At 41.0% G+C, this 22,126-nt stretch overlaps 1 protein-coding gene across 1 annotated transcript in view; it reads left to right on the forward strand.

Moving 5' to 3' along the window:
* SGCD (sarcoglycan delta) overlaps positions 1 to 22,126 on the forward strand; it is a 910,180-nt gene that overhangs the window by 143,332 nt on the left and 744,722 nt on the right. The window lies entirely within an intron of this gene.

Raw genomic sequence — 22,126 nt, forward strand, 5'->3', positions numbered from 1 at the left:
GATCAATTAGTATGTTTCATGTGGGGAAAAAAAGGGCTCTGTGATTAAATAAGGTTGGGAAACAAACCTCTGATTAAGCCCAATAAAGTTAATTAGGTTTTATTGCTGTAAGACTTCTCATAGCCTTGACTATGATAGTAAGCAGAAGGACTGTTCAAAGGGTTGTTATGTAGAACTTACATATTGAGGTCAAAATTCTTTCTAATACTATTTGCCTTTCCTAGGACCTTAGTAAAATCAGAATCACCATCTCAGTAAAATAAGAATCACATTTTGTTTAGAAGGAAGGAGACAATTTCTAGAACATTATATCTTCAGTTTCCCCATGTTTTCCCCAGTCCTGTAATATAGAGGAAGCCATTAATGTGGGTGACTCTGAATTCACTTGAAATTATGTATGTTCAGCAGTGGGCTTATGGCAGAAGTGGAATATTTATTTATTTAAGAAGCGGAATTTTTAGCGTGGGTGTGGAAATTGGGAGCAGTTCAATTTCTTTTGGACGCAAGTAACTGAAACAAATACTCAAAAATGACAAACTGCAAGAATATTTGTTATCTCATTTTATAAGAAGTCTAGAGATAGGTTCCAAAGTTGGTTAATCCAGCAGTAAAGTGACTTACCATGGACCCAGGTTTTTTTTCCATTTTTCCTCTCTACCATCCTTAGCATGTTGGCATGTCCTCTTAATGTAGGCTGCCAAGTTCAAAAAAACAGTGGCCAATTCGAAAACTGGAGCATCTAGTATTTTTTCTTTATTCAAAATGAAAAGATATTTCCAGAAATCCTCAAACAGACATTGCTTTTTATTTTATTGGTCAAAATTGGGTCACAGGTCCATGCCTAAAGCAGTTTCTTTGCCAGGAGAATGGAAGCGCCCCGACTGGCTAAGAATAATTTAAGATTTTCCCTTGCACTTTGGGAAGCGTCCTGCCTCCCTGAGGGATGTCGCCATCTAGAGGGGGGTAAGCAAAAGGAAGAAATGACAAACTGGGCCAACTAATGGTACAGTGTTGCTTAGGACTCGGATTTTGTTAACCCGTGTCACATTGTGGGTGCTGTTTTCAGAGCCAGTAGAATTAAAATAGTCATGGGAGGATATATAAAAATGGGCTCTGTCACATTTGAGGGGGTAAGAAGCAAGTTCAAAACTGAGCCTCATTTTATACTTTTTTTTTATTTTAATGTTTTTTTATGATATGTTAGTCACCATACAGTACATCCCCGGTTTCCGATGTAAAGTTCGATGATTCATTAGTTGCGTATAACACCCGGTGCACCATGCAATACGTGCTCTCCTTACTACCCATCACCGGTCTATCCCATTCCCCCACCCCCCCTCCCCTCTGAAGCCCTCAGTTTGTTTCTCAGAGTCCATGGTCTCTCATGCTTCATTCCCCCTTCTGATTATCCCCCCATTTTATACTTTAAACCGAAGAACATGTTCTTAATTTTTGCTACTTTCTTTTTTTAAGATTGATTGATTGATTGATTTGACAGAGAGAGAGAGACAGCCAACGAGAGAGGGGACACAAGCAGGGGGAGTGGGAGAGGAAGAAGCAGGCTCCCAGCGGAGGAGCCTGAGGTGGGGCTCGATCTCAGAATGCCGGGATCATGGCCTGAGCCGAAGGCAAACCCTTAAAAGACTAAGCCACCCAGGCGCCCCTAATCTTTGCTACTTCTAATAAGTTTGATGGTTTGGGCTTCTTAGTGACTATTAACATATAAAACTGAGTTTGCAATTTTGTAATTAGTTGAAAATGTGTAAGTTTTGCATTTCACCCCACAGAGCTAAACGCACTCAGTACTCAAAAGGAGCCTGGCTGTGACCGTCAGGAACGACGGCAGCAAAATTTAGAAAAAGTATTTGGGGCTGGAGGCTAGAGAGATTGAATTCTTTTATCCCCTGCTATCAAAATTACCTGGCTTTTAGCCAAAACCTATGTACTTGTCATTCTCAGCATCAAATGTCCTAGTATGTGTAAACTTCAAAGTTAGAACTCACGGATATGGCATATATTTAATTAAATACATTAAACAGAAAACGATTTTTCTGAAAGTGTAAACTGTTCCTTTTGTACACCAGAGTGGTGTCTCTTTCTGTGCAGCGGATTTTTCGTACTTCCCATCTGTGAAGTGGGTACAAATGCTCACTGCTTTGTGAATTAGGCATTGCTGGTTGTATCACGGTCAGGGTCAAAATGATGCTGATTGGAAATGTTTTTGACAGCTTCTGCTAATAGTTGTTTACCCTTCAGAGGTGGGGGATTGAGACAGTTGAGTAATCACAGAATTTCTTTGGATGCAAATGTTCTTTCTTGCAAAAAACTCTTTCTGGCTTCTGAAGTTCCTTATATTAAGTCCAGTTTTGAAGGAAGATATTTATTTTTTTTAAGATTTTATTTATTTATGTAAGAGAGGAAGAGGGAGAGCACTAGCGAATTGGAGGGAGGAGCAGAGAGGGAGGGAGAGGGAGGGGGAAAGAATCCCAAACAGACTGCGAGCTGAGTGCAGAGCCCCGTGCGGGGCTTGATCCCATGACTCCGGGATCATGACCTGGGCTGAAACCAAGAGTTGGACGCTTAACCAACTGAGCTACCCAGGCACCCTGAAGGAAGGTATTTTTTAAATAAAATACAAGAGTAAAGGAATTTTTCCTTTTCCATCGACTACATTTTATCTTATTATGTTCAAATGATGATGAAAATAATGAAACCAAATTATATATAGCTTTTCATTTTTCCAAAGAATTTTCACATTAAAAAAATGTCATCCTCATCACAATTCTGTAAAATAAAGCAATATTTTAACAAATTGATAGATTAGAAAAGCCAGGCATGAAAATAGAGATAGGCTTGCCTCTACTCTCAGAGGCATTGCATAGTTTGGCTTAATTTAAATTTTTATATTTTATGTTGTCCTTTATAGTAAGACAAAGAGGTTTTATTGTCATATTTTGGTACCCATTTTCTGGCTGGAAGAGCTGAACTGGGGAGTTCTGCAGTAACTTACCCAGATTTCTATAGCAACTAAGTAACAGAGCTGTAGGAGCTCGAAGAGAACGGCAACTATGTGGTATTGAAGACCTCTGAACTTAGCCACACCTCAATTCAGAAGCCAACCCGGCCACTGAGTATGTGCGTGTCCTGGGCAAAGAACTGAATGGCTCTGGGTTTCAGTTTTCTTACCTTTACAAAGGGAATAAGTAGCTATGGACCCTCTAGATGATTGTGAGGATTTAATGAGAACATGCCAAGATGTGCTTAGCACAGTACGTGGCCCCTGGAAATCTCCCTACATGCTCCGTACCTCTGAAGTTTCCAGCAATACCGTTGCTGTAAAGATGCTTAGAGATGCCGTTCTTGAAATTGGAATTGTCTTAGCAGTAGCTGGTAGTCCGACTTAACTATTGAATGGGTAGAGTTTCCCACAGATGTGGAGATGGTGGCATGTGCAGAAATCTTGAATTTTGCTACTTTATAGGCGGTTTGAAAATTCACTTTGATATTGGAACATGTGTCTCTCTTGGTGTCTGTCACAGAGCATTGCTAAAGGCTGTCTGTCAGAGATATCTAGGTGTGCTTTACACACACACACACACACACTGGTGGGTGCACGTGCATGACGTTACAGGAGCGGAGATGGTGGGATGAAGAAGTGTTTACAAGTGTCATTGTGCGTGAGTTCGCGCCCATGCAGTTCGTCCAGCCGCTCTGACCTTGTGACTCGACACAGCTGAACTCCAGCCAGCAAACCTGCATTTGTATTCTCACCAGGAATGCTTTGGAAATGTTTTTTTCTGTTCCTGTCCCTAAAAATCCAGCCTGTACATTTACCCTATGGATAAGGACATAGGTTTGTTCGTATTGTCACAACCTGATCTATCCTTCTGCCGCTTTTATTTCAGAATTTTACTTTTATTCGACTCCCAGCTAAGAAGAAAAGATTCCTTCTTCTTATTCTTAGAGAAAAAATGATCACCTGTGGTATTTCCAAAACTTAATATTCTGAGATTAAGAAATAAGAGAGTCGAGGCGTGCCTGGGTGGCTCAGTGGGTTAAACATCTGCCTTGGGCTCAGGTCATGATCCTGGGGTCATGGGATCGAGTCCCGCATCGGGCTCCCTGCTCAGCGGGGAGACTGTTTCTCCCTCTCTCTCTGCCCCTCCCCCCACTCGTGCTTGCTTTCTCATGCTCACTCTTTCTCAAAAAAATAAAATCTTTAAAAATAAACTAATTAATTTAGAGAGTCAAAGTCCTCTTTAGCTAAAAGAGGCTTTGGAGATCATCTAATGAGATGTCTTTATTTTAGAGATGGGGAAACTGAGGCTCAGTTGTGTGTGTGGTAGGGAGATTTCTCAGTTAGGTAGTCAGACTAGAATCCAGATGTCCTGACTTTCAATCTACCAGGATTTCCATAAACGACAGGCTTTGACCTGCAGTCAATACCCGTTAAAAATTAAGAATTGAAGGGTTTGTCAGCCAACCACTTATTTGCTAAATGGAGATACAAAGACTCAGAGCATATCAGCAGAATCCTACAGGATAGTTAAGGGCAGAACTGGGAGTTGAATCCAGATTTCTAGACTCCCGTTTCAGTGCTCTCTCCAATCATATGGTTGATGCAAATGTGCCCATAATGGGACTTCACTCTCACCGGTAGATTTTGAATGCTGTTATTGCCCTATTCTTCTTGGCTTTCTGTATGTCTGATAGAAGCCATCCTGCACACAACTAAAAACCTCTGTTATGACCCAGGTGACACCTAAAGATGATGAATCCTTTACCGAGGTGATTCATGGCTCTTTTGTGTGAGATGAGGGAGCTTGAGAGACTCTGCTTTCGTTTACTTTCAAGCCACTTGTTTGTCTTTCTGTGTGTCTGGAAGAGTCAACAGTAATCACTGTGCTGATGTATGATCTGATTAGTGGTGCTGGGGCTGGGGCTCTCCTCAGGAGCCATAAATCCCACACCAGGCCTGCCCCATTCTCCACTGTGCTGCCTGGGAGCCTTCCAGGGTAACCTCTGGCCGTAAATTCGGCTCATCATCAAGCTTTCAACTACTGTAGAAACTATTTTGCACCCTTACTTCAAGGCTTTGTATATGCCTTATGTCTAAGTAAGGATTCTCAGGTTGAAAATACTCTGAGATATAGCAAGAGTTTTCTTTATGGGACCTCATTGCTCTTTCCCTTCTCTATACAATTAGTATCTTTAGAGTTGGCGTTGTTTTCTCTGGCATCTAGCTGGTACTAACTGGAGACATAGGCAGACTTGTGTTCACGATTCTGTTCTGCCCCTTGTTAGCCACGAGACCTGCAGCAAATGACTTAAAACATTGTGGACCCCAGCTTCTCAATCTGCAAAGTGGGAATAGTAAGAGCACCTATCTGGTAGAAGCTTGGGATCGTGGAAGGAAATAGTACCTGTAAAGAACTTAACAGCATACCTGGTGTATAACTGCTGCTGCTGCCAACAGTTCTGACATGTTGCAAAGGATATAGACTTTCAGTGATGAGATGAGTATGTTCCGGAGACCTAATGTCTGGCTTGGTGACTCTCCTGAGTAGTAATGTCGTGTATACTTGAAATTTGCAAAGACTGTAGATTTCAAGTGTTCTCACCATACACCCATGTGCAAGAGTAGCTTTGTGAGGTGACAGGTTGTGGTAATCATTTCGCAGTATACGCCTTAAATATATACAATTTTTCTTTGCCAGGTATATCTCAGTAATGCTGGAAAAATAGTCATGACATGTTTTATATAAGTACTTTCTAACCTTCAGCCTTCATCAAAACAAGAATGATGTCTTATGCTTCTTTCCATCCTTTCCATCCCCCACCCAGCACTTAGCATAGATGCATATCTATGAAAGAGCATGTACTTAGTTAATAAACACGAATTTATACCCACAGAGTCCAAAGTGACGTGCTTCTGGGAAACTTTAGAGGTGGCTAAAATATGCCCACTTTTTACCATACAGCAAACAGTTAATAATTGCTTATGTACTAGACATTGTCCTAGGTGTTAAGAATACAGAGACAAAGGACAAATTTTCTGCCCTCAGTAAGTTCCCTACCTAGTATTGCTAAGCATATGTTAATGCAATATAATATTTGTTGACATAGAAGCAAGCGTAAAAAATCAGGTGTTATGGAAGCCCAGAGAAGTGAGGTAGGAGGTGGGGAGTGAAGGGTGGTTGGTAGGTGGAGAGAAACCACATGAAAACATCAGATGATTGAGTTAGGAGATACAGCATTGTGCCTAGGTGATCAAAGTAAAAAATAATAACGATAATAGGGTCATACATTCTTACGCTCTTGCAAATGTTATGAACAAAATGCTTATTTTTTATCCTTCGAATTTTGTGCAGCCAGTAATCTTGCATATTAAATGCCGTTTCTGGTGTTTGACGACATAAACACCCATCCTTTGAACGGGAAACTTGAATGGGTGTCATTTGTGCTGTAAGCAGGTCCAGAGGAATTTAACTTTCTATGTTACCTTCAGAAAAAGAAAAGAGTGATGATTAGCCTTTCATAATCAATGCTCTGTCCATCTCAAAAACACTATAAATCTTCAAATCCACTTATTGCAAACATGGGTATGTAGGAGATCCAGCAATGCAGACCAGTTGAGACAGATGACGGTGTTTTCTTGTGCTTCATTCTGTCCATCTGCCAGCAGGGTTGAAAATGCCACCCCGACAGTCCTGAGTAAATAACATCAACTATTGGTAGGCGTACTTTGAACAACAACAACAACAGAAACTCTGTTTATCATCATTATTATTTTTTCCTACAGTTTTACTACAGAGAAGAAGTCCTCACTTCTGCCTCCTCTTGGGCTTCTGGAGAGCACAGTCTCCAGCAATATTTGCATTGATACAGAATTCCTTTGTTGCATGTCTTAGTGGTGGCTCTTTAGGTTATAAGTCACAGATAATTGATTTTAATTAGCTTAGTCCCAGAAGAGAGAGTTTATTGGGAAAATTGGGGTATTTCATACAGTTTAGAAGCAGAACATTGAGTGAGGCCTTGGAAGAGGCTGGATGAGGATCTGGAACTCCTGTTTGTGTCTGTTTCCTGCATCTTTCTTTCTGGAGCGGAAAGAGGCCAGAATGGTGCCCTTGGCTCTCAGCTCCTATTAGCACATACCATCCAGAGATTCTAGATTCCCAGATGAGAGAATCTGCTTGATGGATCTTGAGTCATGTATCTGTCCCTGGTTCAATGAGAACCAGAGAGATGGGTTCATTTGGCACGAATGTGGTGGCAGAGGCATGTGGGTGTCTGGTGTGTGTGTGTGTGTGTGTGTGTGTGCGCACATGCGTGTGTGTGCACGTGTGTACCTGCGCGTGCACAGACTTAGTGTAAGTCACGGGCCAGGCAGATTACCCAGATGTTTTCTCCTCCAGAGGAAAACATTCCAGATACCAGGCGTAGTTACGGAAGGATGTTCCTGCAGTAAGATTGGAAGGAAAACACGTGGGCATTAAAGAATAAAGACAAGTCCAGGGTGGGGAGGGATTTATTAGGCAAACTTCCAGGACTGGCCGCTGAGACTCCGGCTTCCTTGCAGCCTTCTGTGAGCGCTTTGTCAGCGAGTGCGTCCAGGGGCCGAATCACTCAGTAGGAAGGCTCGCTGGTGCGGGATGTGCTCCTCAGAAGCAGCTGCCCAGTCAGCTCTGTCATTCAGAACCAGAGAGAACATGCTGGCTGCAGATCTCCCAGAAGCCTCTGGTGAAGCCCTTGTAGGGAAGCCACGTTCTTCCTTTCTCCGCCATCGAAAATCTCCTGATGGACAGTCCCAGCAGGACAATTCCTGGTTTTCCTTTTATTTCACCGAGACAGTGCGGCTCAAGGAAGAACACTAGGGCTCCGACTGCATATCCCGGTTGACGCTGGGGACGCAAGGGTTGGGAGAATGGAATCATAAAGACACTTCTGTCCTTCACACATGGATTGCTTCCTGCGAAGCCGCACAGAAACCAAACTTGTATTATTGCAGTTGTGTTCTCTGTCTGCCTTGCAGAGTAATATCTGAGACCCTTCTGCATTGCTGATTAGTCTTTTGCTAGCAGTAGCTCTCATGCTTTACTGTCTCAGGTTCTCTGTTCCTTGGTCTTTCTTTTGAGTAGAAATATGATTTCTGAACACCCTGCCTATGCAGCCTCACTACTGCTTTAGTCCATTTTAGTGTCTCTGAGCGTGTGAAACTAATGATACCTCTCTCTCCTCACCAAGGTGCCTTTACCCCATCCCAGAACTTCCCCAGCCTTCTGTGAGTGCTGGTGTTAGGCTCTATTTCCTTTACCTACTAGCTGTCTCACTCAAGCTACTTCTCTCTGCTTCAGTCTTTACCTCTGTGAATAATGATATCTGGGTTCCTTAGAAGTATTAAATGACATCATGTATATGGTCCTGCTAGAACACTGACCGCAGTATGGGAAACTCTCAATAAATGTTAATTTTTTTCAATTAATATCGTATTTCAATTAATGGCATCATCATTTGCCAGACTTCCAAGCTAGACTGTTATATCTGATTCTCTTCCCTGCCATCTCTCCGTCAATGATTCGTTACAATCTTTGTAATTATAATGATAGTCATAGTATCAGTATTCAGGGAATATTGAGCATTTAGTATGTGTTTTAATTTATACTGAGCACTTTACACCATTAGCTTATTTGATCCTCTCGATAACACTGTCTTTATTTTATTGATTTTTAAATATTTTATTTATTTATCTGACAGAGAGAGCATGAACAAGGGGGAGGAGCAAGGGGAGAGGGAGAAGCAGACGCCTCGCTGAGCAGGGAACCTGACTCAGGACTCAGTCCCAGGACTCTGGGATCATGACCCGAGCTGAAGATAGACTCTCAACCATCTGAGCCACCCAGGCACCCAACATTGTCTTTATTTTGAAGATGAGAAAGGGGAAGCTCAGAGAGGAGATAACTTGTGTGGCATTATATAACTAGGGAGTGGCAGAACCACAGCTTTTGTATTCAGGGCCATCTGATTCCAAAACTCATGATATTAACAACTATGACTCTTTAACCAAATACAGCCCATTTTGCTTCTGCATTATCTCTGAAATCGTTCCCTCCTCTCCATCCCAGATTCTACAGATCTCTCTTCTGATCTTAAGGCAGTTTTCTGTATGCTGTCCCTGCCCCCAGCTTTTCCTTCCTCAAACCATCCTCCAACCTCAAAGTTGTTTTTCTAAAACATTTAGTAGATTACAAGCCATCAATGATTCTCCATTTATGAAACATGTCGGTCCTTCACAACCACCATTCCCAATTCCACCCTTGTCGTTCAATCTTACCAGGTTGTCATCGATTCTTTTAATGTCTGTGCTCTCCCTTGCTTCTGTTCTTTTGCACGGACTGTTGGGTCTGTCTTAACTGGCCTCCACTCTCCTCACTGGATTAACGTGATGGTCCTATCAGACTCTGTTCTCCTGTCCTAGGCTCCTATAAGCATTGCACGCAGAAGGAAGCCAGGAAGTGAGCTCACCCATATAGAGACTGTAGGGTTTAAGTAAACTCCCAAGGTAGATCTCTATATATTTTGTAGAGTAATTTTAAAAAATAAGTTTTCCTGGGGCGCCTGGGTGGCTCAGTTGGTTAAGCAACTGCCTTCAGCTCAGGTCATGATTCCAAGGTCCTGGGATCGAGTCCCGCATCAGGCTCCCTGCTCAGTGAGGAGCCTGCTTCTCCTTCTCCCTCTGCCCCTCCCCCTCTTGTGCTTTCCTGCTCTCTATCAAATAAATAAATAAATAAATAAATAAAGTCTTTTTAAAAAATAAGTTTTTCCTTTCTCATTTGTAATCTTTCTAAGTTTGGGCACTTTTGGTCATATGTTTCCTCAAAAATGTGATCTAGTCTAGTAATCTAAGACCTAATGTTTCTATAAAGAAGTTTGGGGCTCTACATGAAAGCGTTATCATTCTCTGAGAGGTAGGGGTTTTTTTTGTGTGTTTCTGCTGCATAGAAGATCCAGGAGGCGGTAATTAAAGTGATTAACAAAAGAATATGGGTGTTTAAGTAATCAGCCTACCAATTATTCATTAGAGGTCTGTACCTCCTAGATAGGAGAATTGTTAATTTAAACACATTTCATTATATCTTGGATCTTATTTTCAAAAGATGAATTATGTTGGAGAGGCCTTGTAAATGGAGGGTGGTCAGAGGAAAAAGTACTGGAAAGGTAGTCAGGCACCTGCTTTCTTTTTCAGGGATCTCGCAACATCAAATACATTGTCTGCCACTCATGACCTCCTGCGAGTAAAACTAAACCACAGATCCTACATCAGGGATGGCTCCATGTGGGCCTTGTGACCCTGTCCCACCCCTACCCCCATGTCATGGCCCATTGGACAGAGAGAGCAGTCACCTAAACTATTCCATAGACTGGTTAAATCAGGCATGGGAAGAAGATTGGGGTCAAACAGACTTTCTCTCTCCGAGACATGAAATAAGAAATACTGAGACGAGACAGTCAGCCTAGTGGGAGCAAATGCTGAGAGCTTATGCTACAGAGCAGTGTATTTTAGAGACTGCCTGCATCAGAATCAACTGGAACTCTTCTTGAAATGCAGATTCTCAGGTCCCATCTCCAGATTTCAGATTCATGGTTGACACAGATGGAAAGGGATATTTAAGAAAACACTCTCTCCTACTTATATTAAGGTATACTAATCAAGGCTATACAGTAAGGCTTGGAAGACCATGAGGACACATGGGCAAGCTGAAGTTTCCAGAGAACAAGCATCATGAATAGGTAGAAGCTCTGTGGAGCCAGACAAATGGTTTCTACAGTTTATCGCTGTCAGTTCTTTGGATGCAGGAAACCGGTTAGGCCAACCTTAAAGAGACAACTAATTCATTGGAAGGATATAAAACCGCTCACAAAGTATGAGGGAAGGATGGAAAATGAGGCTCAGAAAAGGAAGGGACACAGGGAAGCTATGGAATAGCTTTGGGATAGGAGCAAGAACTAATTATCTTACCAAGGCTGTCTTCACTATTGATAGGAATGAGCCCCAACTATGTTTTCCCATCTTTGTGCCACTCAGCTCAAGATTCATCATCTGGGGAGGCGGGGATAGTAGAGCAGGAGTTTCTGTTGGCCAAGCTTGGGTTATATGCCCAGTCCACTGTCAAGAGAGGGCAGAACAGCCTGATTATCAGCCTCATTACATCTACCCGCCATACAGGATAGGCATTCCCCAAAAAAGATTGGGATATCCCCAAAGCATTAGAAGACAGTTGCTAAATGTCTCCTAAAATAATAAATATCCCGTGGAGGATCAAAACTCATGTTGAAAAAGAGAAAGGCCAATATATGGAGATCGATATTAATGAACAGAAGTCTTCAAACTCCTACTGCTGATGTTCCTAGATAGATTTGGGGTCTAGAACCAACCCCTGGGGCCTACTGTTCTAGAGGCCCAGTGTTCCTCTTTTCCTTATTTCTCAGATATGTGTCTCATTCTGGTCACCACTCATTTAGCCCAAGTGTGTGTGTGTGTCTCTTCAGTCTGTTGTGGCTAAAAGTGAAATAAAACTTTTGAGCTGTATTTTAAATTGCTGAGTGGTCATGGGCAGTAAATGTCTGTCTCCTTGGGCCGGCCTCAATTTTTTCCATTTGTAAAATGAGGAGGTGGGCTTATTAAGCAACCGCCCACTCTAATCTCTACAACAATAATACTTACCTCCCTTTTTATTTCTCCATCCTGCTACTCATGATGACTATAACTTCAATAAAGGAGTTGCCAAATTCAAGAGGAAAATAATTTTGAGAGTTTCTAGTTTTGTTTTGTTCTGAATATGCATTTGATAAACTTGTATGCTATTACCTGGTCACATGCTCCGTTTGTCCTTCAAAACAGAAATGAAAACAATATGGCAGTGCTCCAAGCTGACCTTAAGTATTTTGGCATACACGCTCATGTCTGGCAGGTAAATGACATTCACGTTGGATGTCGGTGGCTACAGAATTCCCATCTTGGAGAAGTCTTGGAAAACCCCCATTAGTCACCGAGTGCTAAGGCACAATCTACTTATGCAATGCTTACTTGTATTTTTCTCGCTAACGAGAAAAATCCTTAAGTATGTTTTCCCCTGCTTTGAGTGGCCACAGAATTGAGACCTATGTCTGCCTCTTGAGTTTCTCTTGAGAATTATAAAAGTAATCTATGAAATGATGTGTGTTATTTCTACTGCAGAAAGTACACTTTCTTAGAGGACTGAAAGATTACTTAGCTCACTTACATTTTTGAACATAGGTTATTGCTTTTTTTTTTTTTTTTTTTTGAGCTATACTTTGAGCTCTTTGGAGGAATGAAGTAGTCATGGAATCTGTCTTGTGTCTGAGGCAGGAATTATAAACTTTGGTGCTTACAGGGGCTAGGCAGGACAAGAAAGAATAGATTAGTTGGTGCAATGGGCAGTGGACAGGACTGTGGACGACACACATACCCCATGTAAAGGAATGCCTGAGATTCAGCACTAGTCAATTCTTTTTTTTTTTTAAATTAATTAATTAATTAATTTATTTATTTATTTATTTAAGAGAAAGAGAAAGGATGAGTGGGAGGGGCAGAGGGAGAGGGAGAGAGAATCTAAAGCATACTCTGTGCAGAACATGATATAGGGCTCCATCTCATGACCCTGGGATCATGACCTGAGCTGAAACCAAGAGTCAGATGCTTAACCGACTGTACCACCCAAGGACCCCTAGCACGAGTCACTTCTTGCCCTTTGAAAATGCAGGTTTTCCTTAAAAACCCAACCACACTTAACATTCTGTAGACTGGTAACTTTCATAAGATACTTAGGGGTTGCAGGGCAGGGCTCACATACACTTCCTGTTCCTTTGTCTCTCCCTTACTTTCCATCTCCTCTACCTCCTTGAGTTCTTGCACCTTACCCTTGATTCACCCGAACATGTGCAGATCCTGGGAAGTATAATCCCTCCTCCTCCGCTGCTTCTTCTTCTTCTTCTTTTTTAACACAGAAAGTGGCCTCACTTGGCTAGTCTGCCTTCCCATTCCCTCTGGAACTCTGATGATTAAAATGTTTTTCTACCTGACCCTCAGTTGACTTCTCAAAGTTCTCACCATTCCTACAAGGTTCTATACATTCCGTCTTTTCCCTACCTCTCTGCATTTCTTTGAACTGCTGATTACTGGGATCTCTGATTATTCCCTTTTTCTCTGAGACATGCTTGGCAGCTTACTTGGGAGGTTCCCTCCCTGACTGATCTTATCAGTTTTTAGCTTTTAGTTATAGATCTCCGTACTGGTTACTCCCCAGAATTGATCTCCAGCCTGGACCCCTGTCCTGAACAGCACACTGTTTACTTAACATCTCCCTTGAGATATCTGATAATATCCATCTGAAATTCTACATGTCCAAAGCTGAACTGAACTTCAGAACATTGCCACAAAAACCTTTCAGGGCTTCCAGTAAGACAGGATGTTCCTTTAGTGTCAAATGCCGATAATAGGTCAAGTTATATGACGACTAAGAATGGACTTTTGGATTTACCAATGTGGGAGTCGTGAACCAATGGGGAAAGAAATCAAAAACCTGATTGGATTTAAGAGAAAATGGGAGGAGAGAGATTGGAGACTACAGTAGTGACAGCTCTGGAGAGTTTGCAATAAGGGGAAGTAGTTGCTTGGGAGGAGAAGTGGGCTTAAGCAACTTTTTTGAAAAAGTGTGTGGATTTTCTCCTGATCACTGCCATTGGAGGCAAACAGGGGCTACAGGCCTTTGAAACTTCACGGGAAAATAGTCAGTCTTCTTAGCCCTAAAAACAAGGTGCAAGAAAGCCACACCCACACGAGTGTGTACTCCACAAGTAGCACTGACACTTTGGGTTCAGTTCTTAGGTAGCCAACACTCTGGGAAAATTGAGATCTGATTAATTAAGTGCTGCCTGATTGGGTCCTTTGTCTTCAAATACATTTCAAAACCTGTTCATAGCAAAAATTTTCTTTCATTCTTTGATGTGATTGCTAAGTGAATTAAATTGAGTTCTTTGAATGATGGGAAGGAGAGATAGTAGTTGAAAGTTCTCTTTAATGGGTTCATTGTTTGAATTTAAAATATTTGAACGTGGTGATCCATGGCCAGGGGTTCCTGAAATAACAATAGGGCAGACATCACACTCTGCTGTCATCTTTCAGTCCTCACAAATGTCCTGGTGGTAAGTGAAACCTTGCATTTCAATAAATACATTTGGACCTAATTTCTGCCTTTCACGCTGTGAAAGAACTGTCAAATTTGAAGTGTAATGACTGTATGATTTCTTGTAATGGCACCAAAAAAACCCCCTGAAAAACAGATTTGAATGTCATCTAAGTAAATTCTCTGTGGGATGCAGACCCATTTAGAGATTACTTTCCCTTTGGCTTTTATACAACAAAGCAGGAGCACATTGCAAGGATGTGAGTATAAAGTGGTATCTCAGGGAGTTATAGGCAGAGGGAAGCCTTACAGAGCCCAGAAGATGAAAGTCGTTGGTATTATTTTAGCTGAACTACCCCATTTCCTTGACAGAACTGACCTGGAGTGTTGTCTGAGATGTATGGCCTTTGGCTTTAACACATTCTCTCCCTTACAGTTTGATTTGTCTGGTGAAACAACCCTAATCCTCAATTTTCCCAAACTGATTTGGTTTTCCTATGTTCTACTCCAGTTTCCCTGTGAAATATTAATATGTTCCAGAAATTCTAATGTTTTAATGTCCACACCAGATCCTCAGTCCTTCATCAGATCTCTCTTGATTTTCATATTGGAAAAGTCAATTGATCGTGGAATAGAAGAGAATGTGCTGGAATGGAGAGGCAAAGGATCTGAGGTCTAATTCTAGCTCTGTCACGTTAGGGGTGTTAAGTTGAACATCTTATACTTTTGGACTTTATTTTCCTCCTTTTTCAAATGAAGGAGTTGGTATAAATTGGAAATTTGCAAACTGTGCTTCCTTGAGTCCTAGGGTTTTTCCAAGATGGCCCAGTGGTCACTGTGGGGTTTGCCAGCCTAACAGGCAGGGTCTTTCCCTCAGCTGTCACTTAAGTTTGTGTCTGGACAAAAACCCCCTAAAACTTTAACTTTGAAAATCAGAATCTTGGATACTCTATGAGAGTTTCTTCTAAGTTCAATATCATGTATGTGTGGCTCTTTGGTTTTTCGTAAAAACTATTTTCAGCAGAACCACATGTTGTTAGGTGTGTATTTGTGCAAAGTGTTTTTTTTTTTATTAACTTAAATTAGCCAACATGTAGTACATCCTTAGTTTTTGATGTAGTGTTCCATGATTCATCAGTTGCATATACCACCCAGCGCTCATCACGTCACGCGCCCTCCTTAGTAGGAACTGTTAATGTTGCTGTACGGCACATCCCCTAGGAGGTGACGAAATACTTGTCATGGCTTCTTCCTTCTACTCTGAAAGGTCCATGAGGGCAAGACTTATGTCTCTCTGAACCATGCTGAGTTGCTGCATCTAGTCCATAACATGATACATAGCAGATGCTCAGGAAATTCTGGGTGGGTGGATGGATAGGTAGATGCAAGGACACATGAACCCCTTTCTGATATTTTTGGTTTGAATTCTTATATTCAACTCTGAAGCCTCTTCCACTGACACTTTATGTCAGCCCCCTCTTCCTTCTGCTCGTTTCTCAGTTGGTAACTTCTAGGAATTATGCCAGGGATACCTTGGTGCAGTTGTCTGTGGGTGAACTGTCCCTGATGTCCCAGGTGAATATCAGAAGACTTTGGAACCAATGTAAGCTACAATGTAGGGAACAGGTTTTTTTTAATAGCAGATATGAACAAATTTATTTTTTTTTTTAAAAGATCTTATTTATTTATTCGACAGAGATAGAGACAGCCAGCATGAAAGGGAACACAAGTAGGGGGAGTGGGAGAGGAAGAAGCAGGCTCACAGCAGAGGAGCCCGATGTGGGGCTCGATCCCATAACGCCGGGATCACGCCCTGAGCTGAAGGCAGACGCCTAACTGCTGTGCCACCCAGGTGCCCCTGGACAAGTTTAATAGAGAAGTAAACGTGATAAGAAAAGCACCTAGTACTTTTCCTATGTCTCTGTATGTGTTTATTAATCTATCTATGAATTTATTCATTTACTCATTTAATAGACTTTTATTTTTTTTCTCTGTGCTTGATCCTAGGCTAGGGAATGGGGAGTTTACAGTCTTTGTTTTTATTTATTTTATTGTTTTCAGTTTTCTTTCTTTCTTTTTTTTAAAGATTTATTTATTTATTTTAAGAGAGAGAGAGGGTGCACGAGCGGAGGGAGGGGCAGAGGGAGGGGCAGAGGGAGGGAGAGAATCCTGAAGCAGACTCCCCACTGAGCATGGAGACCAACTCGGGGCTCAATCCCATGACCCTGAGATCGTGATCTAAGCCTAAACCAAGAGTTGGACGCTTAACTGACTGCACCACCCGGGCGCCCCAGTAGCCTTTGTTTTTAAATCTATTTCTGTTGAGATATAACTACCATATAACAGTGCATAATTTTAAGGTGTCCAATGTATTGATTTGATACATTTCCATATTACAATATGATTACCGCTGTAGTGTACCTAACACCTCTATGACGTCCCGTAGTTACCATTTCTTTTTTTGGTGCAAACAGTTAAGATCTAGTCTCTTAGTAACTTGAAAGTTTGTGATACAGTATTGTTGTCTGTAATCACTATGCTGTGCATTAGAGCTCCAGCACTTACTTGTTTTCAGGTTTGTAACCTTAAACATTGTCCCCACTTCCCCCATCCCTCAGCCTCTGGTAACCACCATTCTACTCTTTATTTCTAGGAGTTCAGCTTTTTAAGATTCCATGTATAAGTGATATCATATAGTATCTGTATCTCTCTAACTTATTTCACTTAGCATAATGCCCCTAAGGCCCATCCAAAGATTTTCTTCTTTCTCATGGCTGAATAATACTCCATTGCGTGTGTGTGTGTGTGTGTGTGTGTGTGTGTGTGTAAAATGATGTCTTTATCCATTCATCTGTTGATGCACACTTAGGTTGTTTCCATATCTTGGCAATTGTGAATAATACGCGGTGAACATGGGAGTGCAGAGAGTTCTTCAGTATCTTGTTTTCATTTCCTTTGGGTGTATACCCAGAAGTGGCATTGCTGGATTATAGGATAGTTCTAGTTTTAATTTTTTGAGGACGCACATCGTGTTTCCCACACTGGCTGACCAATTTGCATCCCCACCAGCCGTGTGCAAGGGCTCCCTTATCTCCACACCCTCACCAGCACTTGTTTTCTCTTCAGTCTTTTAAAGGAGGCACCATTTGCAAAGATATCGTACCCATGTGAACAGATGCCTTTAGAGGGAGCGTAAGAATGCTCTGGGAGCCATGCGTGAGTGTTTTTCCCTGGGTAGGAATATCCGTTAGATGCTCTCAAAAGCAGTGAACCAATAATGCTTAAACAATTCCGGCCTATTTGGTAGGCAAGCCAGGGTGAGGACGGTATCTGCCATGATATCATAAACATGTGTTTTCTCCATTCTTCTCCTCTGCCACCCTCCCCATTTCAGCAGTCTCTTGTCACAGTTGCAGAGCGGCTCCCAGAGCTCAGGAATATCAGGCTTTTGAAGGTTGCTTTGCAAGAAGACAAAGCAGCCAGGGTGGTGAACAGAGGACGTTCTCTTGACACACTTCTTAATTGGCATGCACAGTTACTCCTAGATGCCTCTAAGCAGATAGCCCTCATGTCTCATTGGCTAGAACTGGGTCACATGACTACAGCAAGCTGCAGTGGAAACTGGGAAATCGAGTATCTAATTTTTAGTTCCTTAAATGGAAGGCCAGCAAGGAAGAAAGAGATTGGAAATGGCTATTGAGCAGACAACTGCTTGGATCTGCCAAATTAGAAGAGTCAGGAAAGATATGACCAGAAAAGATGATATTTTGTCTGTTTTGAAGGATTTGCTAGAGCTTGCCTGGAGAAAGATAGGGGAACCTTCTGAGCAGAGAAATGGAGAGAGTTGCAAGGATATGGCGTTACAGAAAGTTTCCATGTGTTTGAGAACCAGAAGAAAGTTAAGCGTGGCTTTGGGAAGTTGACATGGGGAGGATGGCATGAAACAGCACTGAAAAAAGAGAGATACGTAGACTTGTATACTGTGCTAATGACTTTATAGGCCATTTTGGTCATAACTGAAAAGTGAGATCTGTTCCTGTTGATAACCCTAGGAAAACATTGGGGGAAATTATGTGCAAGAAAAACCATCACAGCTTGCCCCTAGAAATCGACCTTGATGAGAGATAAATGATTGAATTAGTTGAAATGGGAATACAGGTAAATAATATCTGTGTAACAGATGATTTTATTTTAACCAATCAATGCATTTTAGCTCTAATCCTAGGGCTTTGACAAACTTAACTAACATGAAAGAGCATTGTTTCAAAAATCCTCTATTTTTAGAAATGCTATTAGCGAAACCATCAGCTCTAACCTTTTCCTTGTTCTCTCTATGTCATGTACATTAATTAACACTTCCACCCTAAAAGAATGTGTTTCTTCACATGCACTGGGAATGATATTTTAGAAGCGTGCTTTAGATTAGAAACCTCAAGAAAAATAAATAAGGATCGCTTAAAAATGTTCTTTCCTGCGCGTAATTTCCTGTTTAGACTTTTTTTTTCAGATCACGACTAGTTAGAATTTATGATCTGCTTTATGTAGGGCAGTGAGGTTGAAACTTAACTTTTGCAAGATCTTTGAAGAATAATTTCATAACCAATTAAATGGTACACAAAAAATGTAGGAGGACTATCATAAATACTAAGAGTAAAATTTTAAACATTTTGAAAATTCCCTTTTGCAGGCAGTTCACATGAAATATAGAGAGAATTCTTAACTATTGTAAAATTAGGATTATCAAAAAAAACCCTAACAAGGAAAGTATAGTGTGGTTAAACTGTTGTTCACAGTTGAATCAATGAATCTTCTTTGTAAGATTTATGATTTACTTTTTACTAATTTAGGTTGGTTTTTCCTAACTTGGTCAAAAAATGGTATCTGTTTCCTTGTTACCCACACATATTCTACTAAAAGTAAATTTGCTTTGTTCATTTGGTGTCTTCCATGATATTGGAGATTTTCGTTTGCTATTCACATTGCATAATAATCAAACCACTATAAATTTTCCCCAGTCTTTGAAAGCCTGGAATTAAACTTTTCTAGAAGACTCTTGCAATTGGGACCTGGGAGATGCCTCCTCTTCATATCAATTAATAAAGGCCTCATAAAAAACAATACAGAGAAAGCTGATTAAAATAATAGCAGCAAGAAGATAACAAGTGCTCTTCCACCAATGACCCCACACACAATTCCTATTTTTATTTTTTGCCTTTTTATGGATATTAGGACCTGTTCTGTAATATTTCCAATTCCAAAAGTAGCAATAAGATTTTTAATAGGGTGTTTTACAAGAGTATATGAAACCCTTTGAAAATATGGATAGTAACTAAATTATGTTTTCACTTTTCAATGAAGTGCTTAAGGAACTATTTAGAACTATATTTTGTCACCGAATGCTAGAATTCGGGGCTATAACCCATGTTTTAAAAGTTGGTATAGAATACAAAGGATACACAGTAATTGAGTTAATTTTAAATGGCTAGATGGATATGCCAATCAAAAAGTGACAATATAAGTGAAATTACGAGGGTTTCTGGGACCTCTGAAATTGAGATTCAGCAACTGAAACTGAAACTCTGGGCTGGAAGGAGACTAGAAGCTCAGCTCTGAGCTGGGAAAATGGAGCGAGTCTGGAGAAGCGCCGTGATTTGCCGCAGGTCATTGAATCCTAAGTGGCAGGTCTGGAGCATGTCTGGAGCACTTCTGAATATGGTAAGAAAGTTAACGAAGTTCATTGCTCTTTGTGTAAAGCCACCTGGTAAGGGGATAAATTCACATTTAGTTTTTAAAACAGGCCTCACCTCACATATCTGAAAGCTTCAGGAGTCTTTTATTTGGCATCTCGCCAGGAGGATGAACCTTTCAGAACATTGAAAAAGAAGCCTTCGCATTTGTATTGAACTCTGACTCTCAAATGGCTCCTGTATCTACTTTAACATTTAACCTTCTCACTTACGAACTTTATTACCTACTTGTAGCTGGTGGTTTATCCCTGCTTTATGGATCCAGGAACAGAAATGAGATGGTAATGGTTTAGTGGGATTTTACCCCAAATAACAGATTTCTTATTTACAAGTGTGTGTAGATTTCCCAGAATCTTTCTTGCCTCTCTCTTTGTTCATAGACTGGTATAAAAAATTAACCCGAATCTACAGATTTAACCAACTTGAAATTGTAGACTCCAGTTTTTATCTCCTTTGTCAAGATCCAGTGTTTGGATTTGAGACTTCTTGCCTGAAGCTACTTCTGTCACTTACTTTGTGCCTTTTAAGCAGTCACTTTTTCTTAAGGATTCATTCCTGTGTTTGTAAAAGGGACTAGTAGCAATAACTGTCTTGGGGGTGTTAAGGATTAACTAAGATAGTGGATTTAATAAGGCTAGTATATTTCTTTATGAATTCAGCTGATATTTACTGGACACCTGCTGCGTGTCAAACTGCGCTCATAGTGAGGGCTTATGTAAATGTGAATTGGTCTTCGTAATAACATCCCCTTTCTAAGCTCAAAAGTTATTTATTTGAACAATATCATTTTCAAGCCAGAAGCAGTTTTGGTCATTATCTATGCCAATACTCTCATTTTACAGTTGAGGAAGCTCAGGGTGGTTAATTGGCTTCTCAGGGTCATACAGTACATAATTGGCAGATGAGTATAACCATTAAAATATGGTCCTTATAGACATGCAAACCAGGTCAGGATCCCCAGCTTGGCCCCTTAGTTGTTCTGTGACCTGGGCTGCTGACTTCACTTTTGACCCTCAGTATTCTAATTTGCAACTTGGAAATGATAATGGTCCTCATGGAATTATTATCAAGATTAAATTTGATAATTTAACATACTGCTCAGTAAACATTAGCTATGACTCTGCCGTTCCTTCGTTTTCTTGAAATTAAGGATGTTATGGTTGTTCATTCATAAGCATTTGCGGCTGTAGAATTCTCCACATAGGTGCCCAGATTTGTTTTGTTCTCCATACCCATTGCATGAGAAAGCTCCATTCAGTGATAACATTTTGTTGGAAAGAGTTATTTACAGGCAGTCTCATTTCTCCTGAGCCCTGTCTGCACTTCCAAATAGACAACCAAGTCTTTGGACTCTGCTTATGGGTGTAGTTGAACCAGTTAAGCATTACTGGAACATGAAAAATGAAGATTAGAATTTTTCTCACAATCTGATTTTGTTAATTGTCTTAATTCACGTGTTCTAAGTTACAAGAAACAGAGAAGGGCTTTCCATCAGGATGTCATGCCCGCTCCTCCCAAGTCTGCTACAGTCCGTGTTTCTCTGTGCTTCCTTTCCGTGGGCTTTTCTGGGTTCTCTGTCAGTCTCTTTCTTTCTCTTTCTCTCCTGCAGTTTCTTCAGTTTCTCCTTTATCCCTTTATTAACAAGGGGCTGGTTCCTTCCATATATTCTTTTACAAACTCCAAAGGAGGAAATCTTTTTGGACCAGCTAATTACCACTGTTGTCGGCAGGGAGTTTTTGGTTGTTGCTTTGTTGTGTTTCCAACAAGTGCTCCTCCTAGGTCTCTAAACAACGTGTCTTTTGGTTGACCTTGAATGGGTTAAAGTCCATTGGTTCCACCAGGGCCACCCATTGTTCAGGGAGAAGCCTGCGTGCTTCTTTAATAAGCAGGAGCCTCTGGGTGAAGCAGCTTCCCACCCTTGGGACGATGAATAAAGTTGGAACTCTGATGGGTATGAATGACATACCTGAAAATTGAAGCAGAACAAAACAAAACCTTTTTTGGACTAGCCAATTGATTATGAGCTAATTTCACGATGATAGTAGAATAAAATCTAGTGAATAGTTATTTAAACACGTCCTATGTAGGAGGCTCAGGGTTACAAGGAAGTGGTAGAGAAATATAAATCCTGGGCACAATGCATTTGTTTCTCTTACTTAATTCAGCTTTGGTTAA

The sequence above is a fragment of the Ursus arctos genome, unplaced genomic scaffold, assembly GCF_023065955.2.
Source record: "Ursus arctos isolate Adak ecotype North America unplaced genomic scaffold, UrsArc2.0 scaffold_15, whole genome shotgun sequence".
NCBI classification, from domain to species: Eukaryota; Metazoa; Chordata; class Mammalia; order Carnivora; family Ursidae; genus Ursus; species Ursus arctos.